Source organism: Thalassophryne amazonica, chromosome 19, assembly GCF_902500255.1.
Source record: "Thalassophryne amazonica chromosome 19, fThaAma1.1, whole genome shotgun sequence".
Lineage (NCBI taxonomy): Eukaryota > Metazoa > Chordata > Actinopteri > Batrachoidiformes > Batrachoididae > Thalassophryne > Thalassophryne amazonica.
This window is the reverse complement of record NC_047121.1, coordinates 67,706,892-67,727,226: the sequence shown is the minus strand read 5'-3', so window position 1 is coordinate 67,727,226 and position 20,335 is coordinate 67,706,892. Positions and strand designations below refer to the sequence as shown.

The 20,335-nt window shown below is 41.9% G+C and overlaps 1 protein-coding gene and 1 long non-coding RNA gene across 2 annotated transcripts in view; both read right to left on the bottom strand.

The window, feature by feature from the left end:
• The window catches only part of LOC117531951 (CDK-activating kinase assembly factor MAT1-like), a 117,779-nt gene that overhangs the window by 24,116 nt on the left and 73,328 nt on the right, over window positions 1-20,335 (bottom strand). The window lies entirely within an intron of this gene.
• On the bottom strand, window positions 393-20,125 carry LOC117532107. The gene is made up of 3 exons (XR_004566785.1): window positions 19,912-20,125; window positions 9,382-9,385; window positions 393-403 (listed from the first exon to the last, which is right to left on the bottom strand). It is a non-coding gene; the product is annotated as an uncharacterized LOC117532107 (long non-coding RNA).

Here is a 20,335-nt window from a genome sequence, read left to right as displayed (position 1 = left end):
AGTTCAGTGCATTTCATCATCATAAAGTGAATAAAATTGGTCCTAGCACAGAACCTTGAGGAACTCCATAATTAACTTTAGTCTGTGAAGAAGATTCCCCATTTACATGAACAAATTGTAATCTATTAGACAAATATGATTCAAACCACCGCAGTGCAGTGCCTTTAATACCTATGGCATGCTCTAATCTCTGTAATAAAATTTTATGGTCAACAGTATCAAAAGCAGCACTGAGGTCTAACAGAACAAGCACAGAGATGAGTCCACTGTCCGAGGCCATAAGAAGATCATTTGTAACCTTCACTAATGCTGTTCTGTACTATGATGAATTCTAAAACCTGACTGAAACTCTTCAAATAGACCATTCCTCTGCAGATGATCAGTTAGCTGTTTTACAACTACCCTTTCAAGAATTTTTGAAAGAAAAGGAAGGTTGGAGATTGGCCTATAATTAGCTAAGATAGCTGGGTCAAGTGATGGCTTTTTAAGTAATGGTTTAATTATTGCCACCTTAAAAGCCTGTGGTACATAGCCAACTAACAAAGATAGATTGATCATATTTAAGATCAAAGCATTAAATAATGGTAGGGCTTCCTTGAGCAGCCTGGTAGGAATGGGGTCTAATAAACATGTTGATGGTTTGGATGAAGTAACTAATGAAAATAACTCAGACAGAACAATCGGAGAGAAAGAGTCTAACCAAATACCGGCATCACTGAAAGCAGCCAAAGATAACGATACGTCTTTGGGATGGTTATGAGTAATTTTTTCTCTAATAGTTAAAATTTTGTTAGCAAAGAAAGTCATGAAGTCATTACTAGTTAAAGTTAATGGAATACTCAGCTCAATAGAGCTCTGACTCTTTGTCAGCCTGGCTACAGTGCTGAAAAGAAACCTGGGGTTGTTCTTATTTTCTTCAATTAGTGATGAGTAGAAAGATGTCCTAGCTTTACGGAGGGCTTCCTGCAATGAAACTATGCAGCGCACCTGGAAAGTATTCACAGCGCTGCACTTTTCCACGTTATGTTCCAGCCCTATTCCAAAATGAAGTAAATTATTTTTCCCCTCAAAATTCTACTCACAACACCCCATAATGATAACATGAGAAAAGTTTGTTTGAATCTTTTGCAAATTTATTAAAAATAAAGCATCTGTGAACAGCCATTTTCAGATCTCTCCAGAGATGTGCAATCGGACTCAGGTCTGGACTCTGGCTGGCCCACTCAAGGACATTCATATCTTGGATGTGTGCAAAGGGTCACTGTCCTGCTGAAAGATGAACCGTCGCCCCAGTCTGAGGTCAAGAGCGCTCTGAAGCATGTTTTCACCCAGGATGTCTCTGTACATTGCTGCATTCATCTTTCCCTCAATTCTGACTAGTCTCCCAGTTCCTGCCGCTGAAAATCATCCCCACAGCATGATGCTGCCACCACCATGTTTCATTGTAGTGATGGTATCTGGTTTCCTCCAAACATGACGCTGGCATTCACACCAAAGAATTCAATCTTTGTCTCATCAAACCAGAGAATTTTGTTTCTCATGGTCTGAGAGTCCTTCAGGTGCCTTTTGGCAACTCCAGGTAGGCTGCCAGGTGCCTTTTACTATAGAGTGGCTTCCATCTGGCCACTCTACATACAGGCCTGATTGGTGGATTGCTGCAGAGATGTTTGTCCTTCTGGAAGGTTCTCTTCTTTCCCACAAAGGAATGCTGGAGCTCTGACAGAGTGATCATTAGGTTCTTGGTCACCTCCCTGACTAAGGCCCTTCTCCCCCAATCACTCAGTTTAGATGGGCGGCCAGCTCTATGAAGAGTTCTGCTGGATCTGAACTTCCATTTATGGATGATGGAGGTCAATGTGCTCATTCGGACCTTCAAAGAAGCAGAAATGTTTCTGTACCCTTTCCCAGATTTGTGTCTCGAGACAATTCTGTCTCAGAGGTCTACAGACAATTCCTTTGACTTCATGCTTGGTTTATATTCTGACATCCACTGTCAACTGTGGGACCTTATATGTAGACAGGTGTGTGGCTTTCCAAATCAACTGAATTTACCCCAGGTGGACTCCAATTAAGCTGCAGAAACATCTCAAGGATGATCAGTGGAAAAAGGATGCACCTGAGTTCAGTTGTGAGCTTCACGGCAAAGGCTGTCAATATTATCTACATATGATTTTCTTTCTTTCTTTTTTTTAATAAATTTGCAAAAAAAACAAACAAACAAACAACTGTTTCACATTGTCATTATGGGGTATTGTGGGTAGCATTTTGAGGGGAAAATGGGAATTTCATCTATTTTGGAATAATGCTGTAACATAAAAAAAAAAAAAAATGCAGAAACAGTGAGTGCTGTGAATACTTTCTGGATGCACTGTAGCATCCTGATACAGTAAATAAACCACTGCCAAGACTGTAAATAGCTTTGTGACAGATGTTGTACATTTGTCAAATCAGGTACATCTAAATAGAAAATGTATACACTGAACTTTTTTTTATAGTATTTCAATTACAACAATTTAACAGTGGTGCCATACTTGAGATCATCATTGATAAATGTGTTCTGTTCCTTAGGTGGGACATCATTTCAAAAGTATACCTTTAGGTCCACATTATTTCACCAAGTATTAGTGACCTTACTGGCCACCAGGAAACACAGTTCCACGACCTCTATGTATTTATTTTATGTTATACGTAGTCGTGCATGTTTAAAGATGCCTGAATGGTCCAAAATATGAGGTTCATTGATGCACACCTGTAGCTATCAGAACTACTGCAGACCCACTAACTGACTGGCTCAGTTAAATTTGGGATTACGGTTTTACGATTGCCAGTGGCAGGGAATATTGTCTCTTTACAGCAGTGATAAAAAGCAGTGCACCACTGTTGGAGAGGTGAAGGCTGTAGTGCCAATACATCAAGCAAAAGCTACATAGTCACACAGACTTGCAGGTTCAATGCAGATAACAAAAAAAAAAAGGTTTTGATAGCTTTCCACCAATATTTCAGCCCAAAACATCTCCTCAAGGAGCCACAGTGTTTGCATTGAAATCTCACGTTTGTGCACCTAAAATGTTTCTGCAATATTGCCTCTTTCAAATGGTGCGTACACCATATATAGACAATAAAATTAAAAACAATTTATATGCAATACCTCTATAACAGTAAATAAAGAAGATGATTTTATGTAATTAGAAAAATCTGATTTGATGGTTCTGTTGTTGATGATGGTCTAACTCATTTCACATTATTCTGACCTTCATTTTGGCATTAAATTGTACTGCAGCATGTGAAACACCTTGAGATTAGCTCTGTAATTTATCCAGTGACACAAATATGAGTGAGATGTAAATTAGGGTTTTTTGTTTGTTTTTTCCTCACAGCACAGCCACTGTGATAGATGTCACTAAAGTGTGGGAGTCAGCATTTCACTTGTAAACAAGATTATTTTAGCTGCCGAATGTCACCAAACTTGCTATATGTATTATTTATAGTAACCCTATGAAGCCTATTGTCTCTGGGGTCAAAAGATCAAAAGGTCAGGGCCACTGGATCATGGTTTATAAGAAAATAAATTTTGTGAGCGCATTAACTTCTTTCCTGATTTCCTGATTGTCACCAAACATATGTGCAGTAGATGGGGCGACCCCCAAGCCTACTGATTTTCCACCAAAAGACAGCATTTATGCCCAGTAGACAGACGGTGTAGGGTATGGGCAATAATCATCCAGCCAAACTTTGTATAGTTTGAGGTTTGTTTGTTTTTTTTTTAAATCCCTGCAGACCTCAATTAATTAACATCCACAACAGCTGAGACATCACATAGCCTTGCTGATCAGAATTTGTACTACCGCTGCAAAATTCATAGTTCTGGCAAAAGAGGGTACAAAGTCCTCACACGGCCTCTCTTCCCGTGGGCCAAAAAAATCTTCAAAGTAACATGAGAAACAAGAGCACAGACAGCTCTCTGTGATTTTTGCCCCCATTCAAGCGGCTTTACTGGGAAACCAAACACCTGTGTGGAAGCTCAGAGAGACTGTGAGAGAGAGTGAGTGAGAGCTGAAGAGGGTGTTGGTGGAGCTTCACATACTCACTCACTCATATTTTGCTTTTGTGTTTTATGATTGTATGAGGCGCTTTGGTTGTAATAAAACCTCCTCTCTGATAATAAAGCTGAAACACACTCGCTAACGTGTCTGTGACGTGAACGCAGGAAGTCAAACGGCGAGGAACACAGCATGCGATGACCTTGTGGAGTCCCTCCAGTGGGAGGTGAAAGTGAGGAGAGGAATGAGAAACGTCAGTCAGGTCTTACACACAAAGACCACTCATCAGCCACTAGAGAAACGACGCACAAGTTCAAAACAGGAGGCCTAGTGATAATAATAACTTCATTAGGCCCAAGCTGCTGTAGCCTGTCCTTCAGAGCACTTGAGGGAGGTCTTCTCATATGGCTTCCTGCATCAGATGAGTGCTATCTATTGATATATTGTACTGGGGCCTTTTAATGGTGAAAAAAGTGGGCTATTTACAGCCTGGCCAAGTCTGCTCTTCCTGCTAATCTAATCCCCAAGCTACTCATGTGGTCATTCCTTCCAAGAAAGCTGAGAGCTCTGTGTAACTTTATACCTGCTTGCCCCTGAGGAGAGCGAAAGAGCAAAACGAGACGTGTCAGGGGGGTTTGAAAGTGTAGGTGGGGGGATGAAAGTCAGAAAAAAAAAGAAAAAAAAAAAGAGGGAGGATATGAGGTGAAATCACCTTTGGGTATCATCATCACAAACCCTCTTCTCTTAAACCAACCCCGTCTGCCCTCTGCTCACCCTAAACACTCGAGGTTAGTTCAGTTCTGCTCCATTAACTCAGCGGCTCAACGCACAACATCCTATAAAATCCGGCTGCGTGCACAGACGTATACGCTGTGACTGAAAGCTGCAGAAACGCGACTCCTTGCATGACTGAACTTGACAACGCTGATATATCAAAAATAAGCTGACACCTGATGACACGTGCAAATGCGTGAAGTGCATTAAGAAGGTGATGTAAAGTTGCACACGAAACCTGCATGGATTTTCACGTCGCTTTCAATCTAAGGAGATGCAGATCAAGATATGAACCAGAAAATGCGAGACTCATCTGAAACAGATGTAGAGTGTGTTCTCTAATGCTATAGTATAAACACATATGGAGGTGGATGATGAGACTTTTATTGAAAAGTGAAGTTAAAATGTCTCTATCACCCTTAGAGCCTGTTTGGAGGTAAGGTTATAAACTGCCTCCTCAGTCAGCCAAGATCGAGAAAATTGAAATTTATTTACGTACAAGGGATGGAAAGACACATTGCATTGCTTTTTGAAAGAAATGTGATCTCTTGCAAAAGAATTATAAATGATTTATAAAGTACACAAAAGAAAAGACAAATATAAAGGCAGCCTGATTGGGGTGGTGGTGGGGGCGTTCCGGGAATCTGGGATACTGGAGCCGTTGCAACATGCGATCCAGTCTCTATATGACCGGAGTAGAAGCTGTGTGTCCACATTCTTGGCATCACATTAGAATAGTTCCTAGTGGGAGTTGGAATCTCCCCAGGCTGCTCCTTGTCACCAATCTTTGGCTTCATCAGACAGTGACCTCCAACGTGTACTGGGTAGGTTTGAGGCCAAGTGTGAAGTGACTGGGATAAGGATCAGCACCTCTAAATCCGAGACCATGGACCTCTGTCGGAAAAGGGTGTCCCGTTTGGGTCAGGAAAGCATTTCTGCCCCAAGTGGTGGAGTACATGTATCTCAGGGTCCTGTTCATGAGTGGAGGTAAGATGGAGCGTGGCATCAACAGAGACTAGTGCTGCAGACGCTTTCCTAGACCTTCGTGGTGAAGAAAGAGCTGAGCCAGAAGACGAGGCTCTTCAGTCAACTTACATTGCTTTTCTCATCAATGGCCATGAACTTTGGGTAATGGCCGAAAGAACAAGGTTGTGAATACAACAGGCGGAAATCAAACTCCTCCATTCAGTATCTGGGATTTACAGTCACAGTCAGGGTGAGAAGCTGAAATATCTGGGAGGGAATTTGAGTAGAGCTGATGCTTCATTGGAGCTAAAGGAGCCAGCTGAAATGGTTCAGGCCTCTGATGAGGATGCCCCTTATCTACTTAAGGAGGTCTTCCAAGTGCATCCAACTGCGAGGAGGCTCCCGGAAAGACCCAGAACACAGTGGAAGGATTATATTTCCCCAGCTGTCTTGGGAATGCCTCAGGAATCCACCAGAAAAGGTAGAGGATTGGCCAAGGATAGATAAGTGTGGGATAAGCTGCTCGGTCTACTACCACAACGACCCGGATAAGCGGCACAAATTGAATGAACAACATCACAAATTACAGTTTTACTTCAGAATATTTAATTTTTTAAGTTTATCATTTGGCCCAGATTACTTTCTGCATAATAAATGTAAACACTGATGTATTTATGTATTGGATTGTGAAGCTAGTGTATCATTCCACCACAATGGCTATCATGCAATGTGTTCCAGTAACATCTGCTGATAGGTTTGATATTAATACATTATAGCCTCATTCACAAGAAGTGCAACTCAGACCAGTTAATACTCAGCATAATTAGCAAACATCTCTGCTCTGGACAGAGATGTCTGGTGATGCTAACCAGTGAAAAGGACACATGCGTCTTTGGTACGAGGCCTCTTTAGAGGATCTTTGGGTACCACTAGAATCACTGTTCCGTAAATAAATGGTTACTTTTGGAGACTTAGATGAGGACTATCACTTGCATTTTGAGGGATCATCACATGATTTTTTGGCCATGTGACACATTTCTCTGTGCATGATCCAGCTTGTAGGTGCCTCTGTGTTCAGGATACCAGCAACTGGAAAAGGCCAAAGAGGCGCCTGTGTTGGATCTGGCTACAGCAGGCAGAAGGCTACTTTAGATAGGTGGGATGGACCAGGGTCTGTCTAGGTGACTGCTTTCAGGCGCTTTCCCAGTGTGGTGGATGCAGCGATGTGTGGCACCAATGCATGCGCACAGATCTGCATTAACTGGTTTTTAACTTCAAATGTTTTCACACCTGAAGTTCCATCCAAAGCCTGTACACAGATTTTTTCAAACTTGCTTTCACATTGCAATAACGCAAGCACACCAAAAATGTTTACAGATGTGCACGTTCTGTGTCCTCACCCCGTCACCTTCTCCAGGCCTGCAGTTGTCAATGATCACCAGTCTGAATCAGTAGACACAAAGGCAGAATCTGTTTGACGTTTTGTTTCCATTGTAATGGTATTATATTTATATTGCTACCACCAACAACTTTACATGCACTACCCAAAATGCCTAACAATTTACCAAGTGAACAACCCTGCAATGCAAAAATTGTGTTGCCACTGACAGGAAAGAGGAGAACAGTGCAATCTTAATGCATTATTGCATTAATGCACCTACAGTAGTGTTCAGAATAATAGTAGTGCTATGTGACTAAAAAGATTAATCCAGGTTTTGAGATATTTCTTATTGTTACATGGGAAACAAGGTACCAGTAGATTCAGTAGATTCTCACAAATCCAACAAGACCAAGCATTCATGATATGCACACGCTTAAGGCTATGAAATTGGGCTATTAGTAAAAAAAGTAGAAAAGGGGGGTGTTCACAATAATAGTAGCATCTGCTGTTGACGCTACAAACTCAAACCTATTATGTTCAAACTGCTTTTTTAGCAATCCTGTGAATCACTAAACTAGTAGTGATTCACAGGAATCACAGGAATGTGGTTATAATTGTATAACCACAGTTTTTATGTTTTCTTCACATATGCGAGGCATTAATTTTGTTGGTTTGGAACCAAGATTTTGCTGGTTTACTAGTGTGCTTGGGGTCATTGTCTTGTTGAAACACCCATTTCAAGGGCATGGCCTCTTCAGCATAAGGCAACATGACCTCTTCAAGTATTCTGACATATCCAAACTGATCCATGATACCTGGTATGCGATATATAGGCCCGACACCATAGTAGGAGAAACATGCCCATATCATGATGCTTGCACCACCATTCTTCACTGTGTTCACTGTGAACTGTGCTTGAATTCAGAGTTTGGGGGTCGTCTCACAAACTGTCTGCGGCCCTTGGACCCAAAAAGAACAATTTTACTCTCATCAGTCCACAAAATATTCCTCCATTTCTCTTTAGGCCAGTTGATGTGTTCTTTGGCAAATTGTAACCTCTTCTGCACATGTCTTTTATTTAACAGAGGGACTTTGAGGAGGATTCTTGCAACTAATTAGCTTCACACAGGCGTCTTCTAACTGTCACAGCACTTTCAGGTAACTCCAGACTGTCTTTGATCATCCTGGAGCTGATCAATGGGTGAGCCTTTGCCATTCTGGTTATTCTTCTATCCATTTTGATGGTTGTTTTCCGTTTTCTTCCATGCATCTCTGGTTTTTTGTCCATTTTAAAACATTGGAGATCAATGTAGATGAACAGCCTATAATTTTTTGCACCTGCGTATAAGTTTTCCCCTCTCCAATCAACTTTTTAATCAAGCTACGCTGTTCTTCTGAACAATGTCTTGAACGTCCCATTTTCCTCAGGCTTTCAAAGAGAAAAGCATGTTCAACAGGTGGTGGCTTCATCCTTACATAGGGGACACCTGATTCACACCTGTTTGTTCCACAAAATCGATGAACTCACTGACTGAATGCCACACTAGTATTACGAACACCCCCTTTTCTACTTTTTTTTTTACTAATAGCCCAGTTTCATAGCCTTAAGAGTGTGCATATCATGAATGCTTGGTCTTGTTGGATTTGTGAAAATCTACTGAATCTACTGGTACCTTGTTTCCCATGTAACAATAAGAAATATACTCAAAACCTGGATTAATCTTTAGTCACATAGCAATACTATTATTCTGAACACTACTGTAATGCTCCTAATAATCCACAAAATGCTTTCACACTGTAAACAAACTGGGCTGAGGCTACCTCTCTTAGACATCCCAAAATCTGTTGTCTGGCCCAGACGTTCTCAGCTTCCACCCCTCTCAAACCAAACTGAAAAGGTCAACACTTCAAATGAATAGGGTTGGTGTGAAAGCATCCTTAGAAGACAAGAAGTGTTGCAAACTATATTAATTGATGCAAAGACAGTTTTTATTCTTTTGTTGTTGTAGGTAGTTTCTTATTTTCTAACTTTACAATAACTGGTAACAAGTAACATTATATGTCCTTCGTGGTTAGCCACAGATGATCCCCGATGTCCGAAAGCATATCGCATATCAACTGCAGACAATCTTACGGTGCACTGCCCATATGTTTTTTTTTTTTATCTCCTTCTTTCACACCACACACCTTCCTACATCACTGTCCTTTCTCTTTGCGGACTGGACTGTCTTTTGTTCACAGGCCCCTGAAATCTAAGCCTTTTTGGCCGGAAACATCTTTCAGTCTCCAGGCCTCACTAGAGCATTAGCTGCAACTTGATACGGGTCTTTTCAAAGACTTGCATTATTGAGTAAATATGGGTCACTTTGGAGAAGCCCATTATGTCGCTTTGGGGGAGCGAGAAAGGACTAGTGTAGGCGATGAAGACAAGTAAATGACACACTGACAGTGTGCACGTCAGACTGTTGGTGCCACTGGGGAATATTACAGGGGTTTTCCATTTGTAGATGCATGCAAAGGAACAATATTGTGTCGACAAACAAAACAATCCTTAATAACTCATGTCAACATAAATGATGGGAACTGTAATATTGATGGGAAAGCAGTAGCGTATTAGCAGGGTGGAGATGAGGAGGGGGAGGTGCTGATTTCACAAGCATGTCAGAACTCTTCTCAAAGCAGAACAGATGAACCTACTGCAATAATGTTGAAATTACACTCTTCGCTGACATTCATGCGTTTCCAAGACCTGTGTCCAGTTGATTCATAGCTATTCAGCGCCAACTACATTTTTCCACTTGGATCTGGAGCTCTAGTACACGTGCAACATCTTCTGCTATTGCTAATGGTCAGAGATTTTCCTGAATACACCCTGAAAGTATTCCCCACTCCTGCTGTCTGGAAAACACCGCAGAACCCCATGTCTAATTCAAAGTGAAAAGATAAGTGGGGAAATGTTCTGGCGGGTTCCGCTTGATTTCCATCCGAGAATGTGTGGCTCCTCTGCGTGTTTGGATCAGCGATGCTGCAGGGGAACAGGCGGTGTTTAGGTTCTTTAGGGAAATAGCTGTGGGGCCGAGACTCCAGAAGGGAAAACGGCCTGTAGCAGATATCAGATGGAGATGGGGGCTGCTTTGGGGCCCTCATCTAGACTCAATGTGTTGACTGGAATTGGATTAAGAAGAGCCATGGAAGCCCAATGCTTAATGGAAAAGAAAAGAGCCTGTAATGCTTCAGTGGATATTTCAGCAAAGAGATACTTAATCAACAGAGCTGACAAATGAGAGCATTTGGAGTGTTCAAGAACACTCACTTTAGACATACTGTATGTGGTTTGGCTACTTTAACACAATTTTACAACCATGTGTATGACACACAGCGTGTTCACAAAGGCCCCTTTTGTGGAACACTAACTGTAGCTGGGTTTCCATTACAGATTTGTGAAAAGTTAAGCGGTATTTCTAAAATATCGACAAAACACTGTAGCAAAATGACAGTGTTTCCACTGAGGTTTAGAATGTGAGTGCTGGGCTTTGTCCTCTCACAATATAGCGGCCATTCCAGTAAGGATCTCACAAGAACTGCAATTCCAATAGTCATGGCTCCGGATGGACATGTCCTGCTAAATATGGCCATTTTGGCGTTTTTTCTAGTCATATATTTCCGTAAGATCATCTCTTATAACAAGTTCTCTATCTCCTACTTCGTCCACATATACCACAAAAAGTATTTTACACTGTCATGTGACCCTTTCTGCACATCATGTGACCAATAACTGCAGAAAAAGTATTTTCCATTACACTTTTGTGAATTATGGCTTTTCCAAATCACCCAAAAGACCAGTGACTGTAAAAGCTTTTTTTTCTTCTTTTTTTTTTTGCAATATTTCAGCCCCCCTCCTGGAATCTACATTTATATTTAGTGTATTTTCAATTTCTGCAATGTGGAGTATAATGGAAACCTGCATAGTGATGCACCAGTAGAAGTTAAATTTTTCTGAAAGAATACATAAATTTTGGATTCTAGCTATTCTTGCACTTTTTCCTCTGTTCCATAACTTCTAGGTTTCAACCCTAATTGGAGACCAGGCCTCAGAATTTGGCATCAATCTGCTTTCAGGGCATCTTTGCTAATCCAGGGCCAGCAACTGTGCAATTTTTTTTTTTTTTTACAGCACAAAGGACGTGATGGTTTTCCGCCTGTCTGTTGTCAGCATGATTCATGAGCCAAAAAATGCAGGCTGACTGTCAGAGCCGCAATGAGTCAACACGAGAAGGAAAAATGACATCTAAAAGATAAATCAATAAACTCCACCTTACCTGAGACAGTTCCAAGAACTGATGCCTCATTAACTATGTTTATTAAAGCGAAGCAGCTTAAATTGGCGTGTTGAGTGCATAAAGGAAGCAGCTGACACAGACAGGGCAAGTTCCGACCAAACAGAGGCTGACCATATTTCTGAAAGGCCTACTGGACGGCAGTCTGGATGTCCGGAAGTCTTCGTTTAGCGCTCAGCTCTAACAGCCGTTGAGGATTCCTCGCCTGGGAAAGACGGGGGGCTAAAGGGAGGGTGCAGAGCCACACACCTGCCAGATGATTTGTCATTATAGAGGGGTCAGCACTCACAGCTGTCACCCCCTAATCACCCATCCTACCCCCCTTAAATCACCCCCCCAACCTACTCCCCAACTCCACTCCGGTCCTCTGAAAACACCCCCTGCATTCCTCTCGAAGCTCCGGTTTCACTCAGAGCACTGCTACCCCATCTGCCCCTCCTTCCCCTGGAAGAAAATGTACCAGTGTGGGAGAGATAGTACACTGAATGCATTGTGTGGGTGTGCAATGTGTGCCCCCGCCTAAAATGTGTGTCTCTACACACAATTCACAAACTTGAATATATGTTTAGCTAAGAGTTAGTGTTGATGCCTGTACCAGTACAATGAATTACAATATTACTGCTAGAAAATGTATGACTTGGACAAGACTGCAATCCAGACCCACCGAGAGACAGACCAAATAGACACACACAAAAACTCTCACAGGTATACTATATCTGTCAACAGCGTTCTTTCATCACCACGGGTCATAGGTCACACTCTTTTCCACTGAATGCAGTTTCCTCTGGGACATGCAAGTGTGTGAGACAGATCCTCCACCATTAGCCTACTCACTGTCCGCCAGATTATCTCAAATTGTACTCCGAGTGTGTGCGGTGTGGGGGCACACAGTGCAGTTACATCATACCCTCCTGAGCCCTTATCCATTATCATGCGTCTTATCACCGCTGACAGTTTGCCTCTCTGTATCTTAAAAAGACAGGCTATGGAGGAGGGTATCGCTAATGCTTTGTTAAAGGGAGAACATGCTTCGAGTGTTAAACATCGAGTGACACTTGACATTAACACTTCTACATTATCTCGTGGGTTGAGTGACAGGCTTCAAGCTGTCCTCAAGAATACATCCTGTTGGTATTGTTGATAAATCAAACACCTACTCTTGTTTTGTCTATCAAATACTCCAGTGGAGCAGTGCTGGTGATAAAGACCAACTGTGTCACATGCGTCCAAAATGCAACTTTGCTTCCTGGTCCAAGGCTCACTTGTCACTAATTCTCCAAACTGTGTCTTGGCCCTGCAGCTCCTCTATTAATCCTGATGGGGGCAGTACAGGCTGGCTGACTTGGCCACTGGCTTCACAACTAACCCACAGCCACAACACTAGTGGAACCATCTCAGCCCTGGTGGCCACATGATACAGAAAGAATCTTTCTTTCATGTTCAGAGTTGCCACTTGATAACTCTGGCCCCTAGAGAGTAGAAGGTAAAGGAGGCTGGGGGCCAGCAAACAAGACCAGAGAGAGGATAATGACATGACATCAGTGCCATCGTTAACCAAATGGGGCCCTAAACAATGGAAGGAGACATATGCTGTTCAGTGAGTAGTTTCTAGCATGAGCTCAGAGAGCAAGATACAGAATTGAAGAATATAAGATTCCCAGGGAGGTTCGCCTCCACACGTATCAGTTACTGAAGCAGCTCCAGTACTGGGAAGAAGCAAAAAGGAGTTCAATTATTAGGCAGAAAAACCAGAAAACACTGGGCTGGAGACAAGGAGCGGTACGGCGGCGGAAGAGTGATAATTCATACATCGTAGTGAAGGACCTCCTACTGTGAGGTGTGCGTGGCAAGTCCCCACAGTAAAGCTCTACACGACAGAAGTTTGTTTTCTTTTTCCAGCTCTTAAGAGGAGACGATGAGCCAGCTAATCCCACTGTACATCGCTGAGCGGTCTGCCCTAAGGGTGAGAAGCAGAGAATAGACACAAACTTCCAGCCTCTTTTGTGAAACACACAGGCCAACTGTGTGCAAATCCGTCTGCTAGGCGGCAATGTCACTTCGCCTCTCCAACAGCCATAGGCTGTTTGACACACTGGTGGACAAAAAAAAAAAAAGTCTAAGACACCATGTGTAAGTGATTTTGATCAACAAATGTTCACAAAAGCAGCTTCAGGATGACAGAATTACTATGACGGCTTTGGACAATGATACAAAAAACCTGATATTTAGCTAATTTAAAGGCTGGAGTTATAATCAAGACATCAGCAGACATGGCAGCACGGTGGCTTAGTGGTAAGCACTGTTGCCTCACAGCAAGAAGGTCAAGGGTTTGAGTCACACTTGTGGCCTTTCTGTGTGGAGTTTGCATGTTCTCCCCGTGTTGTGTGGGTTTCCTCCGGGTGCTCCGGTTTCCTCCCACATTTAAAGACATGCAGGTTAGGTGAATTGGAAACTTTATATCGGTCCAGGTCTCCCTTGCAAAAGAGATCTTGATCTCAATGGGACTAACCTGGTTAAATAAAGGTTAAACTAAAATGAAATTAAATTTAGAATAACAATCACAGAACATGAACAAAAGCGAAATATGATCACATATAATTCCACTGTTATCGAAATTCCTGGTAAGAAGATTTACATTGTGAAAGTAGTCTCATCAAACAAGCGGTTATTTGCAGAGACTCATAAAAGGAGTATTACTTGCATGGTGACGGTGTTTGGCCATGTGGCGCCTTTCTCTGTGCATGATCCAGCACACAGGTGTCTCAGTATCGAGAACCCCAGCAAATGGATAAGGCCAACTGCCACATCCATGTTTTACCCGGCAGCAGCAGAGAGATGGTTACTATTGAGCGGTGGCAATGGGCTGGTTGTCTGCACAGGTGAATGACATCCAGGACCAGGGCGGTACCATAGTATGGTGAATGCAGCAACTCATGGCACAGGTGCATGCTCCCAGACTTGACTTCATACTAATTCACTTAGAAATCAAGTCTCTAAAAGACCTTGTCACTCTCACAGACATACATCCCGGAAAGTCATAGTTTGAAACCTTGTCCTTACCTTAGACAACCTTAGAAGGTTCAGGAGGGTGTCCATGATCATCATGGGATTTTCAAGATTTTCAAAAATAAATTTTTTCTGCCACAAATTTTGACATTCTTTGGAAATTGCTTGCATTCCCTTGGAGCTCGTAACATCTTTGTGCGTCATGATGTCAAATCAAATCAAATCAATTTTATTTATATAGCGCCAAATCACAACAAACAGTTGCCCCAAGGTGCTTCATATTGTAAGGCAAAAGCCATACAATAATTACAGAAAAACCCCAACGGTCAAAACGACCCCCTGTGAGCAAGCACTTGGCAACAGTGGGAAGGAAAAACTCCCTTTTAACAGGAAGAAACCTCCAGCAGAACCAGGATCAGGGAGGGGCAGTCTTCTGCTGGGACTGGTTGGGGCTGAGGGAGAGAACCAGGAAAAAGACATGCTGTGGAGGGGAGCAGAGATCAATCACTAATGATTAAATGCAGAGTGGTGCATACAGAGCAAAAAGAGAAAGAAACACTCAGTGCATCATGGGAACCCCCCAGCAGTCTAAGTCTATAGCAGCATAACTAAGGGATGGTTCAGGGTCACCTGATCCAGCCCTAACTATAAGCTTTAGCAAAAACGAAAGTTTTAAGCCTAATCTTAAAAGTAGAGAGGGTGTCTGTCTCCCTGATCCGAATTGGAAGCTGGTTCCAGAGGAGAGGAGCCAGAAAGCTGAATGCTCTGCCTCCCATTCTACTCTTAAAAACCCTAGGAACTACAAGTAAGCCTGCAGTCTGAGAGCGACGCGCTCTATTGGGGTGATATGGTACTATGAGGTCCCTAAGATAAGATGGGACCTGATTATTCAAAACCTTATAAGTAAGAAGAAGAATTTTAAATTCTATTGTAGAATTAACAGGAAGCCAATGAAGAGAGGCCAATATGGGTGAAATATGCTCTCTCCTTCTAGTCCCCGTCAGTACTCTAGCTGCAGCATTTTGAATTAACTGAAGGCTTTTCAGGGAACTTTTAGGACAACCTGATAATAATGAATTACAATAGTTCAGCCTAGAGGAAATAAATGCATGAATCACTCTGAGACAAGACCTTTCTAATTTTAGAGATATTGCGCAAATGCAAAAAAGCAGTCCTACATATTTGCTTAATATGCGCATTGAAGGACATATCCTGATCAAAAATGACTCCAAGATTTCTCACAGTATTACTAGAGGTCAGGGTAATGCCATCCAGAGCAAGGATCTGGTTAGACACCATGTTTCTAAGATTTGTGGGGCCAAGTACAATAACTTCAGTTTTATCTGAATTTAAAAGCAGGAAATTAGAGGTCATCCATGTCTTTATGTCTGTAAGACATTCCTGCAGTTTAACTAATTGGTGTGTGTCCTCTGGCTTCATGGATAGATAAAGCTGGGTATCATCTGCGTAATGAAAATTTAAGCAATGCTTTCTAATAACACTGCCTAAGGGAAGCATGTATAAAGTGAATAAAATTGGTCCTAGCACAGAACCTTGTGGAACTCCATAATTAACCTTAGTCTGTGAAGAAGACTCCCCATTTACATGAACAAATTGTAATCTATTAGATAAATATGATTCAAACCACCGCAGCGCAGTGCCTTTAATACCTATGGCATGCTCTAATCTCTGTAATAAAATTTTATGGTCAACAGTATAAAAAGCAGCACTGAGGTCTAACAGGACAAGCACAGAGATGAGTCCACTGTCTGAGGCCATAAGAAGATCATTTGTAACCTTCACTAATGCTGTTACTGTACTATGATGAATTCTAAAACCTGACTGAAACTCTTCAAATACAACCCCTGGCAAAAATAATGGAATCAGCGGCCTCGGAGGATGTTCATTCAGTTGTTTAATTTTGTAGAAAAAAAGCATACCACAGACATGACACAAAACTAAAGTCATTTCAAATGGCAACTTTCTGGCTTTAAGAAACACTATAAGAAATCAGGAAAAAAAATTGTGGCAGTCAGTAACGGTTACTTTTTTAGACCAAGCAGAGGGAAAAAAATATGGAATCAATTCTGAGGAAAAAATTATGGAATCACCCTGTAAATTTTCATCCCCAAAACTAACACCTGCATCAAATCAGATCTGCTCATTAGTCTGCATCTAAAAAGGAGTGATCACACCTTGGAGAACTGTTGCACCAAGTGGACTGACATGAATCATGGCTCCAACACGAGAGATGTCAATTGAAACAAAGGAGAGGATTATCAAACTCTTAAAAGAGGGTAAATCATCACGCAATGTTGCAAAAGATGTTGTTCACAGTCAGTTGTGTCTAAACTCTGGACCAAATACAAACAACATGGGAAGGTTGTTAAAGGCAAACATACTGGTAGACCAAGGAAGACATCAAAGCATCAAGACAGAAAACTTAAAGCAATATGTCTCAAAAATGCACAACAAAACAAATGAGGAATGAATGGGAGGAAACTGGAGTCAACGTCTGTGACCGAACTGTAAGAAACCGCCTAAAGTGTTGTATGGCTGGGGGGCCTGGCTGCCTTTTTGTTTCTGTCTTTTGTTTTTCCTTCCAGGTGGCTTGCATTTGGGACTGAGTGGCTGTGTTGCTGAGGTTATCAGGACCTCACCCTGATCACCTGCGGCTCGTCAGGACTCACAGCTGAGGTGCATCTATATGGATTGGAACATGGTGGCATTTAAGACTGGAGTATACAGTGTGTATTTGCCAGAGACTCGACCTTGTGACCAGACGGGTGAGATCGTCGTCTCGGGAGCCATCTCATCATCAGTGGATGCAGAGAACGTCCAGGGTTTGATGCACGGTCTGTGAAAGAGGAGGGGGTGAGGTCTCACGCTCGTCAGCACACTTCGTGAGGTACGTTAGATTTTGTGACTAACATTTATACAGTCAGTAAATGTGGTGTCCCTCACACCTTTTTATATTGAGCTGTATGTTAGTCATGTATCGGCTTCCACTGCAGTGGAGTTATGTGAACTGGATGTTCCATGCCTGCAGGTTGGGAAGTTGATTAGTAATCAAGCCAGGAAGTGTTTGCTGTTTGTACACCTTTAAGTGTTCTCTCTGTGTGTAGAGTGTGGACTCACATAATGGTTCCTTCTTTCACAGACTCGGTTTGTTGCGGCCACCTGGGGGGTGTCGGCGGGGTCCTTGGGTCCGAACAGCTTCTGGCTCCGGACCGTTAGCGCTGCTGGGAGCGCACCACGCCAGACCGCACTTTCTGTTATTTTTGTATCACTGTTATGTATTAAATTCAGTTAGCCTTTGTACCGTGCTCTGCTTATTTCATACTGGGTCCTTCAAACGCTGGTCGGTTCTCCGAGCTGCGTCCGACACATAACATAAAGGAAATGGGATTTACATACAGAAAAGCTAAACGAAAGCCATCATTAACACCTAAACAGAAAAAAACAAGGTTACAATGGGCTAAGGAAAAGCAATCGTGGACTGTGGATGACTGGATGAAAGTCATATTCAGTGATGAATCTCGAATCTGCATTGGGCAAGGTGATGATGCTGGAACTTTTGTTTGGTGCTGTTCCAATGAGATTTATAAAGATGACTGCCTGAAGAGAACATGTAAATTTCCACAGTCATTGATGATATGGGGCTGCATGTCAGGTAAAGGCACTGGGGAGATGGCTGTCATTACATCATCAATAAATGTAAAAGTTTACGTTGATATTTTGGACACTTTTCTTATCCCATTAATTGGAAGGATGTTTGGGGATGATGAAATCATTTTTCAAGATGATAATGCATCTTGCCATAGAGCAAAAACTGTGAAAACATTCCTTGCAAAAAGACACATAGGGTCAATGTCATGGCCTGCAAATAGTCCGGATCTTAATCCAATTGAAAATCTTTGGTGGAAGTTGAAGAAAATGGTCCATGACAAGGCTCCAACCTGCAAAACTGATCTGGCAACAGCAATCAGAGAAAGTTGGAGCCAGATTGATGAAGAGTACTGTTTGTCACTCATTAAGTCCATGCCTCAGAGACTGCAAGCTGTTATAAAAGCCAGAGGTGGTGCAACAAAATACTAGTGATGCGTTGGAGCGTTCTTTTGTTTTTCATGATTCCATAATTTTTTCCTCAGAATTGAGTGATTCCATATTTTTTTCCCTCTGCTTGGTCTAAAAAAGTAACCGTTACTTAGTAACCGTTTTTTTCCTGATTTCTTATAGTGTTTCTTAAAGCCAGAAAGTTGCCATTTGAAATGACTTTAGTTTTGTGTCATGTCTGTGATCTGCTTTTTTTCTACAAAATTAAACAACTGAATGAACATCCTCCGAGGCTCGTGATTCCATAATTTTTGCCAGGGGTTGTAGACCATTCTTCTGAAGATGATCAGTTAGCTGTTTTACAACTACCCTTTCAAGAACTTTTGAGAGAAAAGGAAGGTGGAGATTGGCCTATAATTAGCTAAGATAGCTGGGTCAAGTGATGGCTTTTTAAGTAATGGTTTAATTACTGCCACCTTAAAAGCATGTGGTACATAGCCAACTAATAAAGATAGATTGATCATATTTAAGATCGAAGCATTAATTAATGGTAGGGCTTCCTTGAGCAGCCTGGTAGGAATGGGGTCTAATAGACATGTTGATGGTTTGGAAGAAGTAACTAATGAAAATAACTCAGACAGAACAATCGGAGAGAAAGAGTCTAACCAAATACCGGCATCACTGAAAGCAGCCAAAGATAACGATACGTCTTTGGGATGGTTATGAGTAATTTTTTCTCTAATAGTTAAAATTTATTAGCAAAGAAAGTCATGAAGTCATTACTAGTTAAAGTTAAAGGAATACTCGGCTCAATAGAGCTCTGACTCTTTGTCAGCCTGGCTACAGTGCGGAAAAGAAACCTGGGGCTCTTATTTTCTTCAATTAGTGATGAGTAGTAAGATGTCCTAGCTTTACGGAGGGCTTTTTTTTATAGAGCAACAGACTCTTTTTCCAGGCTAAGTGAAGATCTTCTAAATTAGTGAGACGCCATTTCCTCTCCAACTTACGGGTTATCTGCTTTAAGCTGTCACAGGCGGCCATTTTACTACGATCACAGACGTTCCAAAAAAGTGCAAAAACAGGAGGAAACTGCTAATTCCGACTTGTCTCCTGACAGGCCGCCTTATAAAGTGCTGACCTGGGAACAGGCTGTTTTATAAAGTGCAGACCTGGCAACCCGCACAAAAATGAAAGAAAGCAGCTGCATCCTTGACCAGACATGATCAAAAACCAGAACAAACGCTGCTTCGGCTTCAAATTTTTACCCAAGTTTCAAGCCGTAGTCATTACAAATATACAGTTTAAAGAAGTTTAAACATGATTGACGCCATTAAGAATATGCACACCCCACGGTTACCACGTACTATCAATGATTTCGAGAATCGGGATTATATTTTTGAACAGTTCAAAAATTGGATCCCGATTTCAAATCTGGTGCCAATGAGGGCCGTATCTACTACATATGTCAAGTTTGTTCAATATTGACGAAGATCGATCAAGAAGCTACTGTGATGCTTCAAAACATGCCCCGAGTTGCTATTCAGGATTAAACGTGAAGGAACAGTGCTCTGCGGAATAGCACCATCACCAAGACATTGGTGTCAAAGTTGTGCTAAAGTGATACTACGGGTGTCCTATGGTCGTTTTCAGTCAGCTCACACGGTACTAGTTCAGTGCATTTCATCATCAAACATCAGGCTAGATCACATTCAGAGGCAACCGTAAACATCACTTGCCAGGTTGTCATAGTTGCAGATCATGGATGCATATACATG